Genomic DNA, 19192 nt, shown 5'->3' with positions numbered 1-19192 from the left:
TTGTATATGAATACCCGTTCTCGGAGATATACGAACGTACGCGAATTATGTTGAGAATTTTTAATATTTACATACTCTAAGTTGCACATATAGATACGCACTCATACACTTAAAACACAGCTCACTACGTTTCTGATGATAACAAAGGTGTGTTTACTTATAGACTTATTTATTTATTTATTTTTTTTTTTGAAATTTTAATCAAACAGAGATAACACGATCATTGATTTATTAATAGGAGTGGAAGTTACAATTTTTGTTTGTATCAGTTTATGTTTTTTTTTTTTGTTTGGTTTGGTTTTATTTATTTCGAAGTGATTTTTTATTACTTTCAAATAATTTGTTTCAGTTTTTTATCAACTTCTCTGGGACGGATACTTAATCTGACTAATCTTATGTCTTGGAACGCTCTGGACTTCGTTGTCGTCGTCGTCGTTTGGAAAAATGCTCGAAAATGATTTTAATGAAAATGAAAAAATTTGTACACACATATTGAATGAGTTTATAATACTTATTATGTCCATCAGCCCAGCCCAACTCAGCTCAGCTCAGTCTCAGCCTCATAGGGTGAAGACAAGTAGAATATAGTAGTTGTTAGCTGGGATGCATGTTTCGACTTCATCGTCGACATCGTCGTCGGAGTCGTTGTAGTCTTCGTATAGTAGCCGGAGACATGTGTAGTTTAATCAAAATCAATTCAGGAAAAAAAAAATAAAAATAAAAAAATACAGAACCGACAATTGAGATCATTGTGCTTAATTAATTAAGTTCAAAGATCATCTAGACCGGGAGATGGCTGGGGCTATACTCGTATGTACATTATACGAGTACTCTTTCGCTTTCTTGCGACCAAAACAGTGAGGGTTGGAAAATTTGTTCATACTAATGGGAGAAGCTTCCCTTTGATAAGATGACGGGATTGAGTATTGAACAAGAAAAAAGAATGATTATAAAACTAATTATGGTCACATTTTGTTCTTCAAATGAATTTCTTAATTTCTATTGATTTTTTTTTTAAATGTACAATTTGTTCAGTCCGTTGTTAGATTAGGACTATTGAATTTGATTTTTTACCTATAAACTACTTAAATGCACTTTGTAATCATAATTTTTAAATAACACAAACTTTTAAAAGTCCCAATTTTTCATTTAATTTTAAATGGGAAACTTATTGATGGTACCTAAAAAAAATATTTGCATTATGTTCATATTTGTTGCTGCTACTGTATTTATCAGTTGAACATAAATATCAAGGAATTTTTGTGAATAATTGAGTTTTGCTTTAGAAAAGGGTGAAAATTGTATCTTTCTAGGGAACACAGATGATGCACACACTACAAATTAAAGTTTCTGTACATAAAACTTTACATCATAACTATAGGTTACTGTTAATTTAAAACATACATTCTACTACAATAATTATAACTGTTCGAGACAAATAAAGATTTTGGTTTTACTTAAAAAAGATATGTATTTAGATGAATGTTGAACTATGTAACGAACATTGCATTAAAAAATATTATATAGGAGAAATTCCTATATAATAGGCGAAGGCCTAGTCCGGGGTTAAATATGTTAAAAACATATTTTAAGCTAAGTTAAAAACCTCACATTTAAAAAAAAAATTGAGTAATTGCTATTCTGGTGAAACAAAATTAACATGAAATTATTAAATAAATAAATTAAATACATACATAAAGCATAAATAAATTAAACTAAACAGCAACAAAGTCAGCAAAATAAGTTGGAAATGCTTCAAAATATACAAAAAATTTATTTATTTATCTAACTGAGTATGCTTTATTTAATCAGATGTATTTTAGGCTGAAGTAATTTTTTTTTATAAAAAATAAAAACCTAAAAAAAACATTACTTAAAGTTGGTAAAAATTTACTTTCGACTCGAATATCTTTTCAAAAATTTGAATTTAACTTATAAGAAATATTGTTTTCAACATTCAGGCAAATTTTGAAAAAAATCGAATTGACGGTTTCTTACAAAAAATTATTAAATATTGGTTAAAAATTGATTTTCTGCCCAAATATATTTTCAAAACTTTGAGGTATTGGCTTTAAACTACTTTTATCTTTTAAAAATGTTTGTTTGTTTTTTACGTTTCCCATTTCGTAAATTGAACGAAAGGTGAACGAAAGGGGTATGTTCGTAGATAATAAACATGCAATAGGTGGCGCTATATTTGTACATACCACTATCTTTTTGTAAAATAAGATAGTGGTATGTACAAACTTCCGTATTATTTAACAACTTACCTAACTTAAGACAATTTTTCAAGTTTATTATAAATCTAGAGTTAAAAATCTAGTTTACATTCGTTTTTTAGCGTTCTTTGTTTCTATACCCCTAAGTTTAATTTTAAAAGTTAACCTACTTTAGAATTTAGAAACATCGTTGGGAAAATGTTTTTGAAAATGAAGCCGAAGCTGCCATTTTTATGATTAAATTTCTTATATGACTTGTTTTTATTAGGGTTAGGAAAAATGTTGTGTCTAAAAAAACGGGGTTTCATTTTTAATTGAGGGATAATTAATAATTATAGACAATATGCTGTTCTACTACTCCAAATACTAAAAAGAACCCATTTGTATATGAGCGTCATTATAGTCACCATTCTAAGAATTTTGGCAGTCACATTTTGACTTGAAACGTGGTTCACAAGAATTTGTTGAAAACACAAACTTCACATTAAATAATCTCAACTAAATAAATTCGATAGCCCAACAGTTTGTTGAGAACTAGGACCTAATGATTTACAACTCTCAACCATTTATGTGTGCGAGTACTGTTGTCAGGGATGGAGGGGACCTACAGTTTAAAGTTGAATCCGAACGGCTAATTTGAGAAATCACTTTTCATGAATTACTCTTGGAGAATTTGTCGATTCCTCGCAAGAGGCAGCACCCGTGAAAAAAAAAAAACTTTAGATGGCATAGAAGGGGATTGAACCCAAGAATTCGGCCATTACAGTCTAATGCATCAACCATCACGCCACCGGTCTACTAAAAATATTATTTCTATGTCAAAAAGCAAGTTTTAAACCGTAACTTTGACTGAATAAATTCAAAACCAGGAGTTTATAAAAAAATCCTCAAGTTATGTTCAACTTTGGCTGAAGAAAATCGGCTTTAGTCTAGTCAGCTTTCAAAAACAAAACTTTGTTTTCATGTAGTGTTATACTTACTTATAGCAAAGATTACAGGGAGGTGCAGAGAACTCACAAATCGATATAGCACCATCGTTTCAATATGCACCACCTTTAATAATTGATGAGTTTCTGGATGCGCCTGTATCCCAAAATGAGGTAAAAATAGTTATTGAAAAAGCAAAAAAAGATAAAGCGGAAGACAGAATACCGTATGAATATTATAAAAATATTGCACCAGATTTTATAACGGCTTCTAACTTTGGAGTAAAACAGAATTTTCGACACCGCTGACGTCCCCGAGAGTTTTTGAAAGGCAATTATTTTTCCCTTACATAAAAAAGGTAATTTTGAAGATCCATTAAATTATAGAGGCATCTCATTTTTAAATACAGCAGTAATGATCCTTGGCTCGACATTATATAATAGACTCAACGAATCTGAGCAAATATTAAACGAATTCCAAGCTGGCTTTAGTAAAGACTACTCGACAATTGACCAAATTTTTTCATTTATAAATATTTCTAATATCTATAAAAGTAAAGAAAAAAAGGTTTACGCTTTTTTTGTGGATTTTTGAGCAGCCTTCGATTCAATTCCCCGGGAAGCAGTGGACATTTGACGAGGAACCGAAAGAAATAGTAAAGGAATAGAAGTATCTGGGAGTTTTAATTGCATCTAACTTGAATCTAGAAAAACATTTTCAAACCAAATTATAGGAAGCAAAGCGCTCTATGTGTTCTGTGTGGAGAAATTGCATTCTAAGAAATAGCGTTTGGCTCATATTGTTTTGCAATACTGTTTTACGGAGCGCAAGTATGGGGGTACCGATTGTTTGAAGCTGTGGAAAAGTTCCTCCGTTTTTTTATTAAAAGTACTTTTAAGTTGCCAAGTACGAGGGCCAACTATATGTTACATCTTGAAACAGGAATAGGACCCCTCTTTTTAGACGCACTTAAATTACATTTCAACTACGTGTCAAGAGTTTTGGCGATGGGTGAGGAAAGAATTCCCCGAATAGTACGCACACAAGCTATCATTTCTGAAGTTTCGTGTGTTAAAAATTAGAAAAAAATGGCAATTGAATGCTCAACTACTTCTTCGATATCAGCAGACGAAAGTATCGAGGTGCTTTAATTGAATTTTGATGACTTGCTGAAAAAAGTCTGCAACATGATGTACGATAAGTTTATGAGTAAAGCTGAAGCATCTATTTACAGGTCTTACTACAGTAAAGTTTCCATTTCTTGAACCATAACACCTACTTCTTGGCCAAAAACAGTACACAAAAAATCAGCTTGTTACTTAAATTAAGAGGTGAACTCATCAATTTGAACTACATTACTCAACGTCCAGAATTGCCAATATTGTGCGATTTATGCAATCGCAAACGCGAAGATGTATTTTATTTCCTGGGAGTTTGTCCAATAGTCAGAGAGTTCCGAAAGCGCTATTTTGGAATAGATAAACTCAGTTTAGAAGAAACGATCAACATCTTGAATGGAAAACTAGGTTGGGACCTTCTGTATGAATTCTCATTGAACGCTCTTCGCTATAGAACCAGAATAGTTGAGGAACATTTTTAAGGTTTTAAAGTTTGAAAATTATAAAGATTATTTTATTGAATCTTACAATTAAGAATATAATGTTTTGTTCTTGTATCTTTTGAAGTCAATAAAACTAACTATTTGAACATTTCTTATACTAATCTTTGAACACTTGTTACGATACATTTAAGGTTTTTGTTCAGAAAGGTACTCATATTACAGTTGATATGCGTACGATACGTAAGGATTTTTTATTTGTAATGCGTGTGAAATCATACTCCACTACAGATGTTTTTGGCCAAAAACCTAAGGTCTTTGACCTTAAGTCTCTCGAGTTGTTGACGTAAATAAAATTCAATTAACCCCTGGTAAAGTTAAGTTGGTAATAAAATTAGCACTACTAAAAGGCTAAAATAAACGCAGTTTGAAAAACTGACTATGTAGTTTATTGTCGTGAATTTATCGTAAATAAATGGTGAACCAATAAATCGGGTGCTTATTTCCCCTTTTAACAGTAAAACTAGCCAAAAGTAATTTTTCAAACATTTATACAAATAAATATATATATGTATGAATTCTAACCGAATATTTAAAATGGAATTTTTTAAAAGAACTAAAGAAACGTTTACGATAATAAGGTCCGTCATACAAAATTTTTCGCGACCTTTTTTCCCTAAAATGTTTACTCTTTAATGAAACGCTACCAAAAAATAGGATAAAAAAAAATGCAAATGTGTTTTTCTAACCGTATTCAGTTTTTCAATTAAGGTTTTATATGGGAACAAAATTTAGGCCGTGTCTTGCTGACACTATTGAAATCTAAAGACCCAATTCTCCATGACTATTTTGCAAAAGTGTGATGGTTTATTTTCCTCAATGAGGTTTCAATATTTCAATACCAACATCTTTTATCAAATTTGTAAGTTTTAGTTGTCAAATTCCATTACTGAAAGAGTGGTATCCCGTCAAGTAATACTCCATTTTGGTCTAGTCGTACGCACAAATCAACAGATCGCAATTACCGCTCAAATTAAATCAGTTGTCAATTCAATAAAACTAAGGGTAAATCTATATCAATTCTACACTGTCGACCAAGAAAAATTAAATTAATGCCAATCTACATAACTGATTCTGAAATCGCGATAGCTTTGGTTTGCCCAAGGCTTAATCTAAACATTCAAAAATAGAATTATACCTGTTCGTAAGTTAAGCTTTGAACTGTCAAAATCTATTGATAAATGAATTCGACTTACTTAAAAATATTGATCAAAGTAGAAATTCAACGTTACAGAAATCCTTAAAACTGAATTGCAAATTACAAATAAACAAAGAATTTTGACATTCTTAATGTCAAGTTAACTAAGTACAAGCCCACGTCATCCTTTAATGTAATCAATTTTTTTTGCATTACGTGCGTGTTTGAAAAATGTACATATTTATTTTGATTTAATTACACAAAGGCATTTTTATAACAACTACAACAAATCATAACGACATAATTATTGCATTTCCTGTATATGATTTTGCAATACTAAAAATTGTATTTTATTTTTTTCACTCACAGCTCTCTCCATAAATAAAATATTTCGATAAGAATGCATGTTGTATATACCTCTAAAAATGAGACCTAAATAGCAACCAGATACAGGCATAAATACAAAATTATACGTCGAAATAAAAAAAAAACATTTTTACACAAATTTTTAAAATATTACTCATCTTATAAAGTCTTTTGAAAAAAGGGGGAGTATATAATATGTATGTATGCTCGGTTCGTTCGTACGTATCATTCATGCTAAATTGAAGAGGTCACTCAGGCCACGCCAGAGCAGAAACTAAAATTGGGGCCAACCCCAACCATCATGGGCACTGAAAGCCTCCGAATAAATATACATTGTTGTGTTCTATAGTATAAGAATTGCATTTACAGTGGCGGTAAAAAAAAACTAACGCTGAAGTGTAATTTGAAACACTTTAAATGTTTGTATGATTTCGAGCTCATTGAAAAACATGTATCAAAAATTTAAAAGACATGGAGGATCCAGTAGTTTGACAGTTAGGGATATAATTATGTTAGGTTATTTTCTTAAGATCTGGCATTTAAGGGAACGCCAATAGGAAACTGATCCGAAGCATACTAGTCAAGAAATGTTGAAAATCAAAGTCCTGACGCAAAGACGCCAAGTAAAGCGATAAGTAACTTGTCTTCCGTAATGGCTGCTAGGAATCGGTTGTTAGATTTCAACGGCTTTTACGGTTTTTTAAGTTTGAAGCTTTAAAAAACGCTTGTAGCAGAAGCTCTTGTAAAAGCACACATTTAAGTTTGAAGCTTTCATTAAAAAAAAAACAATTCATGTGTCAAATTTGTGCGGGAGATTTGTTGTCGTGGTGTATTTGTTGAATAAATTGATTATTTTTATTGATTGTTTAACAAAACTTCGTTCTGTCCCGTAAGCTAGTCAATGTGAGCCCCCCTTTCTCTTGTTTGTCTTTCGTTTACCCGGTATAAGTTCTGAAATCCATTTAACAATCCCAAAACGAGTTCTTTTCAAAACTTAAATGAAGACGATTGTTCTCAACGAATCCTTTAAAATGTCAAAACCTGGACAGCATCCAGTCAAAAGTTTTTAACTTCATCCCTCAACTATCCATATAAACCAAACGAATGTCAAAAATTTGCGCCACCTGAAGTCAAAAGTAAAATTTCACCAAATTTGCGCTTCAACTTTGGCTTTAACTTCACATTGTAGCGCCGTGTGTTGTTTTCGTACTTTTCAACTTTGAAAGTACCACAAGCTTCCGTTTCAGCTTAGCCGTTCTGCTCAGCCCGTTCATGCTAACGAATATTGATTTAAAACACAAATCAAACAAATTGGAAAATAAATACTCAATATAATTTAAAAAACTCCAATTTTCATCGATTAAAATATGATTTGGTTATTTTGGTTAATTGGAAACATTTTCCAAAATGCCTGGAAAATTTAATAAATCTTAAGAAATGGACTAGATAATTATGTAAAATCTTGAAAGCTATTTATAAACAACATCAGAACATAAAACTAACAAAGGTCTTCGGTACTATTTCTTTTTAACGCCGCTGTATTTATATGTATTTATATAACCAACAATGCCAACCTAATGCAATTTAAAAGGCTTTGGACTGTGCAACATTTGATGCTAAGTGTTAAACGCAGGGGAAAAGTAATATATGAAATATGATGCAGTGATGCAGGGCTATTTCCTGGTTTGAACGAATATAACAATGATTATCGCGTTTTATTTTATATTTTTATTACAACATTTTGTCTGTTACATTTTTTTTTATGAGACATAGAAAATTTTGAATTTGAACCAAATGGTAACATTTAGATAGGTTAGGTGTATTCTTTGATGTCGATATGAAATGATGTTTTATTTTTATTGAAATTTAGTTTTATGGTATTTGAAAACAATTTCCGGCAGATGACCATCTCGGCTTTTAGTTACACAAAAAGCAATCTATACACATACATATGAGTATATGTACATACGCATAGGTGTGTATTTTGTTTTATTTTTTTATTTTTAACCATAACCAGCTTGTGCATTGTTTCCAATGCCTACATATCAATAGACAATGAGACTATTATTGCTCCAATGATTAAAATAAAGGAAATTTAAGCTATACTTTATAGGAAAGAAAAACAAGTAAAGCAGTCCCTTGTTAGTGACGAAGGTAGAGCTTCAGCTCATCTTCAATTCAACGGTATATCCAACGTTGTACTAAGACATTTATCGATGGAGGCAATTGACACTTATCCAGTGCATTAGAAGACCGCTGTGTTTCTTCCTCTCCCGAAAAAGGAAAAGGACCCGTCAAATCTTCAGTCGCTAAGTCTTCTTCCGAGCATCAGCAAAGTTTTCGAAAAGATCATCAATAGGGCTCTGACTATAAGTGGGCTGTGGACAACAAATAAATCCGGATAAACAGTTCGATTCCAAGGGGGGTCATGACACAATTCATGCTGCGTCTAAACTCGTTTCTGATATCCAATGGAATAAATCAAAAGAACAATGCACAGGTGCTGTTCTGGTTGATTTGGAAAAGGCCTTTGAGGGTCTTTACCGAAACTGAGTAGGCTTGGGATACGCAAACCATTGTTGTATAATTGTATATACTTTATGATATGATTAACTGTTGAAAGTTTGTTGTCAAAAGTGGCAACGTAACTTCTACCACAACATTCCTAATCAAAAATGGTCTTCAAAAGGGAGCGGTGAATTCGCCGATTCTATTCAGCATTTACACCAGTTATCTGATAGGTAGTCTTACAAAGGCAATTGCGTACGCTGACAATCTAATTGCGTACAGAACGGCCGGAAAGGTTGAGGTTATTAGAATTCTCTTGCAGCGTGATTCACAAGATTCAGCGATATTGTGACTACTGGAAACTGAAAATAAATGTCCAGATGTCGGAGACAATTCTGTTCCGGACTCGGTTGGCTAGGGCCACGAGGGATATGTGCAAGAATTGGCGCAAGATGGTCATCGTTGATCTTCAAGGGTACCCATTAGCGGACAAAAGTTTAGTGAAGTACCTCGGTATCTGGTTAGATCAGTACTTATATTTCGACAGACAACGGCTGTTTTACAGCAGTCGGCTTGACTACAGAGTGAAGGTAATTTTTGGTTCAACGTTACCCCTTCCCAGATGGGGAATATTCGGATGTTCGAGCGGCAATGTTTACGACGCTGTACCTGCTTATATCGAACAGCCGAATCTTCTTTCGTTCATTACTATTTCAAAGAGGTCCTATACAACGGGGCTCGAATCAACAGAATTGACAGTTTCGTGATAAAACTCGTTCGAGGTCACATTGCAAGAGCTATGTCTTCGACCAACAATTTAATTTTAATTGAAGGAAATAAACACTACAATACTTAGTAAGTATTATTATCATTTAAATTTTTTAAAATCATCAAAAAATCTAACATATCAAAAAACAAATAACTTGAAAAAGGAAAATTTCTGGAAGTTTTTTTTTACTTACTTCATGATTTCAAATAAATATAAATTAACACATAATGCAAAGTAACGGTGATTACCAACAAAATATTCTTAAATCCGCGCCTGCATGTCACCTTGTGTATTTCTGAATTATGTATTAATATTTATATCCAATTTACATGGACTCTTATCTTAAAGTTAATACCAGTAGATACTAATAAAATTTAACTGATTAAAAGATAAAAGTAAGATAAGAAGAGCTTTAAACAGTTCAACAGTTCAACATTTCAAAACAATCAATTAAAAAAATTTGCAATTCTGTTGTTAAGAAAATATGTGTTATTTACCAAAGATTAAGAACCATCAACCTCTGATATTCTAATCTAACTTTCTCTATAGCGTTCTTATAAGCTCTTACCTGTTTTGTCATTCATGTTTGTATATAAATTTGATACCTGATTTTACTTTAGTTACTGCAGTAAAAATAAATCCTTATTTGCAGTTTTCAAAAATCCCTGTTAGCTGCTCCAAAGGGATCGTAAGTAAAGTGGAGCTGTTAAGAACTACAAAATACGATCTAACCGAGCTTTCCAAATTCGAAATCAAAGAACTGATTTCCTTTGGCTAAGAAATGGCTCTAGCAATTATCCATACATTTATAGATAGGTCAAAACGAGCCACGAGGTCACGTAGCAAGTGTTGAGCTTTACTGAAATTTATACTTTCGGACAAAGCTGTAAATAAAGCTGGTATATGGAGAGTTTTATTTATAAGTTTTTAATACTCTTTAAAAAGTCCTCATTTTTGCACCGTACACTTTTTTCCAATTACTCCAAAAAATAAAGGTTTTTGAAAAGTTAAAGCGGTCCATATTTAATTGTTTTATCAATATGGGGGTAAGAAGTCTTGGCATTTTTGTGTATTATCTCAAAAACTCTCGGTTTTTCTTTTTTGAACAATGCCCCCAACTGTTTTTTTATAGTGATTTTAAAAACCTTTGAAATGAGCCACATATCATGGTTATTAGGCAAGTAACAAAGAGACAATTGAATAAAGTTTTTGAACGTTTTAAGAATAATTCTAGACATAATGATTTATCAATTTGATTCGAGCTTAAAATGAGCCTTTTCAAAATACACACTCGTACACATAAGTTTCCTTTGTCAACGTTGAGTTTTTTTCCTTTTCTTTTCATTTTAAATAAACCCAGGTTAACTTTTTCTTGGAAAGTTAAACATTCGAATCTTAATTTAAATGTTGAAATGTAAATATTCTTGAAAGGTAAACATATAATAAATTGCACTGTAAATTGATAAGATATGTATTTATGAATTCAACGTAATCATTTGCAAATATGTATATTTAAACGATGTTACTGATTCCTTATAAATATGATGTAGGTTCAAAATACCTGAATGTACATGTACGTACGATGTACAATATTTTATTTAAAAAAACGTAAACAATAATTTCATCACTCATAAATTTCCAAGAATTGTCATACTCCTAAATTATGAGAAGGTTATTAATTAAAAAAAGTAACACAAGTTTAATTGCAGGTAAATGCTAGTTAAAGTGTTTAAAATTTGTCAAAACAATAAATTGAATTTAAACAGGTGTTTTTCAATTATTAGGCTAAATCAATTTGTTTGAATATTTTATTTGTACAGTATGATTTGAGCTTATGATTCATCTAAAAAGTTACACTTTAAAAATGTTTTTGTATGCAATAATTTGGAACTTATGAATACATTCCAATTTCGTAAAAAATAACAACTAATTTTTGGGATATCGAATTTCAAAAAGAAAATATTGAAAGGACTCAAGTTAAGAAAAAATAGTTTAGAGAAAAATTTATTAGAAATCTTTCGGTTTGTTTTTGAGAAAATTCGAGTTTTAAATTTTAAAATTGTGTATGGGGACTACTGTTATTTTTAGTCTAAGAACAAAGAAAGAAAGAATCCGACAAAAATCTTAATTTTTTAAATTTAAAGTACATAAATTGGCGCAATGGTTTTGGCTGTGGGGGAAAGACGGACAGCCAGACGGTCGAAATGGGGGTACTTACTATTTTCGAATACTCTTAAATCGTGATGTCGTGTTTGAATAAAATATTTTATGCATGCGAAACTTGCCATAAAGTTTCTATATGTTGCAAATAAAAAATTAATTGGACGATATTTTTATAACTCAAAAAAACTGTCACCCCCATATTTTACGAAAAAAAACCATAATAACTACAGAATAATAGTTAGTAACGTTTAAAATAGAATTAAAATTGTTTTCGAATAAAATTCTATATTGTTGCTTAGTTTTAGTTATTTTTTTACAGAAAACTGTTTTTAAAAAGCACGGAAACCTTCACAAAAAACAAAAAATTAAAATAAATGGTTTCGACTCAAAGTATTAGGAGAACAAACAAAGATATTGTTATCTCACACCAAACATTACCCGTGTTTTGCTGGAAATTCTATCAATAGTATAGTAGGATTTTACACGAATAACAAAAACAATATCCGTACTATGAATACTACTCATAAAAGTTAAGGTAGAATCTTATACGAGTCTCGAATGGATTTTATGTGATTTCGTTCTCAAATGTTTTTACGATTGATATTCGTATCTCGATGGCAGAGTTCGTTGAGTAGTTTTGCATTTGGAATCATATGTTTTCCATTGGCAAAAAAAAATTATCTGTTACTGTTGATACTATGTATTTAGTTTTGTTAATGAAAATGGACTAACTGGGCTTATTTTAAAAGAATAGAAAAGATAATTGAGTTTTGCTGTTTCCACTCAAAGTTTATCTCAGTCTAGATTAAATAAATCTTTTCGGTGTATCCCCGCACAAGAAGATTTAAAAATGATTAAGTTTGACAGCAATTTCTAAAATGCAACTGGTGTTTTGATGTTTCTTATAACGCGCAAGTGAGATAGTTTGATTCGTGTTAAACAATGAAAAACTTAAAAGTTCAAGCACCATATAGGAATATGCTACCTACTCCATGTGCATTTTTTTTTTATTTGATTAAAACAAAACTATACTTTTTTTACACAAACATGCAACTAAACAGACCATATTGCATTATCTGTAAAACCAACTCTTCCATACAGGTCTTTCTTCACAAATTTTGGATCGACTCCGATCCCCGAACGGAATCGAGTTAAATCAAGCTCATTTCAAATCGATTCAGTTATTTAAATTGAGACGAACTTCAAGCTCTCTTTAATATTAAATGTTAATGTAATGGTCTACGAACAAACCCAATTCTTCAATTTTTTTATTTATGTCAAAGATGCAATTTTTAAATAAACTATTTTTATAGAATCTCAATTTCCAGATGTTTTCTTACCATTTCTTCTTGCAAATTGTCCATTTTATTAGTTAAGCTATTTTTTACTGAAGTTAAAGTTAATTTTAACTTTTGATTTGCACAAAACTTTCTTCTATTTGTGTGTTTTTTAAATTATTATTCTAACAAATCTTCTTTCGGTTGTACTAATTTTTAAATACTAAAATCTGGCTACTGCCGATAGGTTTTTTGGGGAATTTCCTACAATACTATTTATAGAATGCCTTTTTTATTTTTTATCATTTGAAGCTTTAGAAAAATCGATAGACGGACACTGTTAAGAAACTATGAGTGTGGGTCGCATTCCAGCCTCTTTTTATATGTAATTTAAAAAGTATTAACAGCCCCTATTATTAATAAATAGTTAAAAAAATATTAACGAACTGTTATAGAAGTTATTACATAATTTCAGGCACGCGGTAGGTCCAAAATGCTAGCATTTTGATTTTGCAAAAAACAAATGTACATAATGTACAATGTTCATGAAAAACATACGTTAATTTATTACAGATACAAAAGCTGATGAAAAGTGAAAAACGAAAATTAGATGTCAATTTAAAAATTTATTTAATTTTCAAAATGTCAGCAATGATAAATATAACCGCCACGCACGTCAAAAGTGAATACCAAACAAAATTCCATATTTCGAAAACAAGGCAATCTGCCAGCATATTTTTAATTATTTTAATTTCAATGGTGTATAAAAAAAACAAGTGAGAATTAGTAGAGGTTGGGGTTAACAAGGTGCTTAAATACAAAATGAAATACCGAATGGAGGTGGAGGTCAACAGAAAAGTCAATAGGATTTCTTTAATCGGTTTTTCCCTTTCTTTATTATTGATTTTTTAAGCGACCCCGATATGTGCGTTCATAAAAGTAAACAAAGCAAATTTTGCTGCTTTGCAGCTAAAGTTAAAAAAAAACATTGCTAACTAGATTTGTTTTTTTTTTTCGAACAATTCTTATATTTTTAGAGAACTAAACATTGCAATTAGTGTTTGATATAATTTTTGCAAATCTTGTCCTTGCACATTTTTTTCTTTTATTTAAAATTTACAAGCGAAAACAAAGGATTTGGCAGTTTTTAATACATTTTCAAACATTCTTTGTTTTGTAAGAGCAAATGTTATTCTTGGAACTTAGAATTAGACATGAATAAATTACAAACCATTACTCAAGTATTTACTTATGAGCAATAATTCTATTTAAATAATTTGATGGAATAAAACAAGTTAAAGTAAACATTATTGGACTCAAAATTATTTTCATAATTTGTTTGAAACACCCTATAAAGAAATTAACTAATCCTTTCACAACTAAATTACGAGTGCACTTAAGAACATGACAAGTTTATAAATGTGCATCTACGTTGATGATGATTTATTATCTTTTTTATAAGCCTTACAGAACATTGAGTAAAATAGTAAGTCGCAAGTATTTGCTTCAGTGGAATATCTAACGATCCTTTGAGTTTATAATTATTAGTAAAATTTTTAAATCGCTGATTAAAAAATGGATAACATATATTAACTAATGGTAAAAAAAATAAAAATAAAAAATAGTAGCTCAGACTATAAGATTTTGTGAAATTATAATTGCGGGAACCACCTTTGTGCTCTTTATTATCATAATCTTTTATCCAGGTTTAATTACAATTTGTAATATATTTTTATTACGAATGTAATGTCGTAAATTTGAATTTGAGTCAAGTCAAATACAATACATTGCCAAACAGTCAAAATCGCGTATAACTATTTCGGTGTTTTGTAATTTTATGTTTGTATCTTTTTAAAAAGAAAAGTAACAAATACATATACAGTTTCACAAAAAAGAAAGCGGACACCTAATGTTTTCGTGGTTTTTTAAAAATATTTTATTAAAATTATGTTCAAAAGTATTCATATGGATAGTTTTGTCAAAGGTTTGTGGCCTTGCATTTCAAATGTATGAAAAAAAATTATTATTCCATTCAAAACTAAAATAATTGATTTTTTTTTTTATTCCAAATACCTCGATTTTTATCTCGAAAAAGAAATCGGACACTTGGCAGCACTGCACTTTATTTCTATTTTAACTGAACTAAATGAACATTTTAGTACGCGAAACCAAAATACATTCAATTTTAAAACTGAAGTGAAGATGTGAAGACAACGTAGTTACACATCAATAGAAGTGCGAAAACTTGCGATTAAACATTTTGAAGAATTAAAATCGGTTCGTGGTATAGCAGAAATTGTAAAATGAAGTCTCTTAATGTAGGGGAAATTATAAAAAGGTATAAAGAAACAAATTCTGTTGAATATTCCTCAAAATCTAGAAGACCAACAAAATTAAGTGTTACCGAGGAGCGTTGGATTTTTAAGCAAGTGCCGAAGTTTCCTCTAATAAGTGCACGAAGTTAAGTAACATGGAGGAGTTATGGTTGGGGGTTGTATGTCCGCTGCTGGTCCAGGAAATCTTGTGTTTTATAAATTGTTTTGAAAGACAATTTAAACCAGAGTGCACAAAAATTGGGAATCAGAGATGAATATTGTTATAACGAGATAACGACCCCAAGCACAAGGCTCAAAACACAAGCTTGTGGGTCCTTTATAATTGACCCATAAAGTCTCAGTCTCCAGACTTTAATGTGATAGAACACCTGTGGAGCTATTTGGAAAACCAGCTGAAAAACTACATCATTTCAAGCAAAACGTCCCTATAACTGGCCTTACAATGTAAATGGGACAACATTCCAGCTTCTTTTTGTGAAAAAACTTGTCTAATCAATGCCAAAAAGATTGAATGCGGTAAAAAAGAGCAAAGATCTGCCTACAAAATTTAGTAGTTTGTTATTTTCTTTATTTTTTGTCAAACATATGTACATACATGAAGTGTCCGGTTTCTTTTTTGATGTAAAATATGCTGGTGTTTTTTGTAACTTATATTTTAAAAAACCGTTCTTACGAATACATTTTTGTTTGTTATATTTTATGAACCTTAAATAAGAAATATTTGAAATACCTACATAAACCCTATTTCGTTAAGTTTGTTTAATTGCGGGTTTAAGTGGAAAATTAAAGCTGTGGGCTTTCTTTTTTGGGCAACATGTTTATAGTATATACTTTTCCAATAAGAAGTTTTATTTCTGTTTTTAAAATATAATCGAATTTTTAAAGTGAAATGAATGGATGTTTATTTCGTTGTCGGGTCTTTTCAACCAGAACCATATCGAACTTAAACATGTCGTAGAACCTAACACTATTTTATTAATATTAACATTAACATTAACGATTTGGGCATTATTGCAGAACCCTTAGGATTTAAAATTTTTTTGGGTTACATGAAAATCGAAACAAAAACGCGCTTGGTCTTATAGCCCAATATAATAACTCCGAAATATTAATAGTGTCATATAGCTCAAAAATGGCTCCTTCATCCAAAAACTTTTTTAAAAGAAAATGCACCAATATGTTTGGCCTTATTTCCTTTTTAGAAATCAAATTTTCAAAGTAAAATAAAACTAAATGATTTGCTTGCTCGCAGTACTAGCGTCAAGCATATCCGCGTATAAACTGAGAAATATATGGGGATATGATGTACCCCTGCAATACACCACTCATAGGGCTTACTATAGGATTTGTAGGATTTGAGGTATAGGTGCGAGATTGGGAGTATGCAAAGTTTTTTTTAAATCGAGTTTCTTCAAATGCAAAAAAACTTTTCATAATGAGCTTATGCAGGCGGGTAATATACCCCCCTCCCCCGCATATACATATATACCTCACTGTTTATACGTGTCTCAAATAAATACAAAATGTACGATGTGGGGGTTTCGACATTTTTAAATTTGCGCGTTACGACATTGAAGCTAGTTTGGTTGATGTTGCTTCAAGCACAAAAATCTGTAGTCTCAGCCAAAAAATAAAGGTCGAAAACAGTTTAAATTTTGTTTTATTTGACTCGATTTTATTTTCTAAAAAAAAATAATATCAGAAATATTTCTTAATGATAATTACAAAAACTTACAATTAGTCACGCGATTAACAAATAGCAATTTCAATCTTGCACGAAATGTCTAACATTGTTTTTCTCTTTCTTTAGAAAGGGAGACAATTATTCTTAAGACATGACAATTAGAATGTTGCCACTCAAAAGTTTTATTTTTAAAAATGAACGTTGATATGAAATTGTAATTGGGCTTTTTGACGTTTACATTTTATGATGTTGGTCATATGTCATAAAATAGAAATCATAACCGTCGTGATGGTCAGAATAATAATGTCAGAAAGCCCAACCCCTAGGTCATAAGCCCCAAATTCATAATTAAAAATTCTGTTGGACAAAAATGACTTATAATAGTTTGGCCGTTTTTTTATTAAAAAAAAATTTAGGTGTTACGACTCTCGCGTTAGGTTTTTGGGAGGTTTTTTTTTAATTTTTTGACCTTTATAACATTTCATAATTCGGGCATTATTGTTATCTGCGAAAAGAATGTACATATATTATTAACAATGAAAAACGACAACAGCCAAAGACAATGTCATATCCTTTTTATGAAATTTTTTATGATAAATAGATAACTTAATGATTTCAATCGCTAATCGCTAAGGTCTTGAATTGATTATAAAGCTTGGGAACAGCTCTTATCTTTCACACGATTAAAAAAAAAAAGTTTAAGCATGATGAACCACACGATTTCGCAGCAAGTGTTTCTAATTTTAGTTAAGCATGTATAGATTCATTTTCAGTAATGTGCAGTTTCTTCTTGTCAGGTGTCAAAACAAGAAAGCTTCAGAAGTGAAGCTTCTTATTGGAAAACCCTAATAGATTTTATGTTTATCATATTGGTTATTCACAGCACATTCGCAATAGCAGATGTTATAAAATTAAAACATTGTCTGCAACAAATTGTATTGAACCTAATTGACACCATAAAAAAAGAAACACAAATATATTCACACCTGCACAAACGTGAGACACCATTTTACCCAGTTAGAATACGACCTTGGCTAACATAAATAAAACAAAATATGAAAATATAACGTATATCAATATATATTGGATTTTGACTGTACACAGCAATGGTAAGATATTAGGTTGCGTCCTATAGATACAAATATAATAAATGATATCTTACAAGTAGAAGTATAGATATACAAACTATATGTATGATGAAAGATACATTTATACATAAATATCTAACTGCGTTATCAAGTATATTAATAATAAGTTGTTGTGTTACTTTAGTTCAGGTGCATACAAAATAACAATATTATAGATACTTTTATATTTTTGGGGTACTCACAAAATGACTAAATGTAACAGCAGTTTCTGGCGATTTATTTTTTGTGTTTACAACTTGTGATACACTGCGAATGAACTTTCTGAAGTAATGTGTTTCATTTTCCATTTTTGTAATGTTTCACTTAAAATTCCACATTTCACTCAATAATTGGGCAAGACAACAAGGTCCTTTGTACGTGAGTATTTCTTTTTTTTTGAAAAGAAAAAGATTAAACGGCTTCTAATTTTATAACACAAAAACATGCGAAAAATTCGCTCTAGCTCACGCGAATATTTCCAATCTCTCTCGGCCGGCCCGGTGGCGTTAGGGGTGATTTTCCAAGCGAATTCTAAAACAAAAATACCATTTATGACGTTTCATATGACTTGGCGTTGGTGAGTAGATTTAAGATTGTAGGACTTGTTTCTTATTTGAGATATTAGAATTAGAAGACTAAAATAATTATTCTTAAAGCACGCTCACTCTTTTAAAAACCCACCGAAAGCAAAAGCAAAGTGAAAGCGATCACAAAAACTGATTTTAAAATTTAATTTAAACAAAACAAAAAATCCGAAAATAAAAGCTTTCTTCGATTTGTTTAAATATTTTCATTATCAATAAATTTATTCGATACGAAAGGTATACAAACTCATGCAAAAATATATTGACAGCGTTTTGTTTTTGTTCTGCTATCACATTTGATTGTATTCCACACCATTGCAATCGCACCCACGACTAATAAATAATGGCAAATCTTTTGCCTTTGTACGGGCTAGCCAGAAAATATTTAGGCTGCAGTTTAGTTTTAATTAATTTTTTTCTTTGTTTATTGCAGAATAGAAGGTTCAAACTCAAGACCGAAGAGCACACAAACCTAG

At 30.7% G+C, this 19192-nt stretch overlaps 1 long non-coding RNA gene across 1 annotated transcript; it reads left to right on the top strand.

The window, feature by feature from the left end:
• Positions 1-18817: 18817 nt before the first annotated feature.
• On the top strand, positions 18818-19192 carry LOC129944067 (uncharacterized). The gene is made up of 2 exons (XR_008781389.1): positions 18818-18953; positions 19150-19192. It is a non-coding gene; the product is annotated as an uncharacterized LOC129944067 (long non-coding RNA).

The sequence above is a fragment of the Eupeodes corollae genome, chromosome 2 (assembly GCF_945859685.1).
Source record: "Eupeodes corollae chromosome 2, idEupCoro1.1, whole genome shotgun sequence".
In the NCBI taxonomy this organism is placed as follows: Eukaryota; Metazoa; Arthropoda; class Insecta; order Diptera; family Syrphidae; genus Eupeodes; species Eupeodes corollae.
Note: the sequence above shows the minus strand (reverse complement) of the source record. Positions and strands in the feature narration are given on the sequence as shown.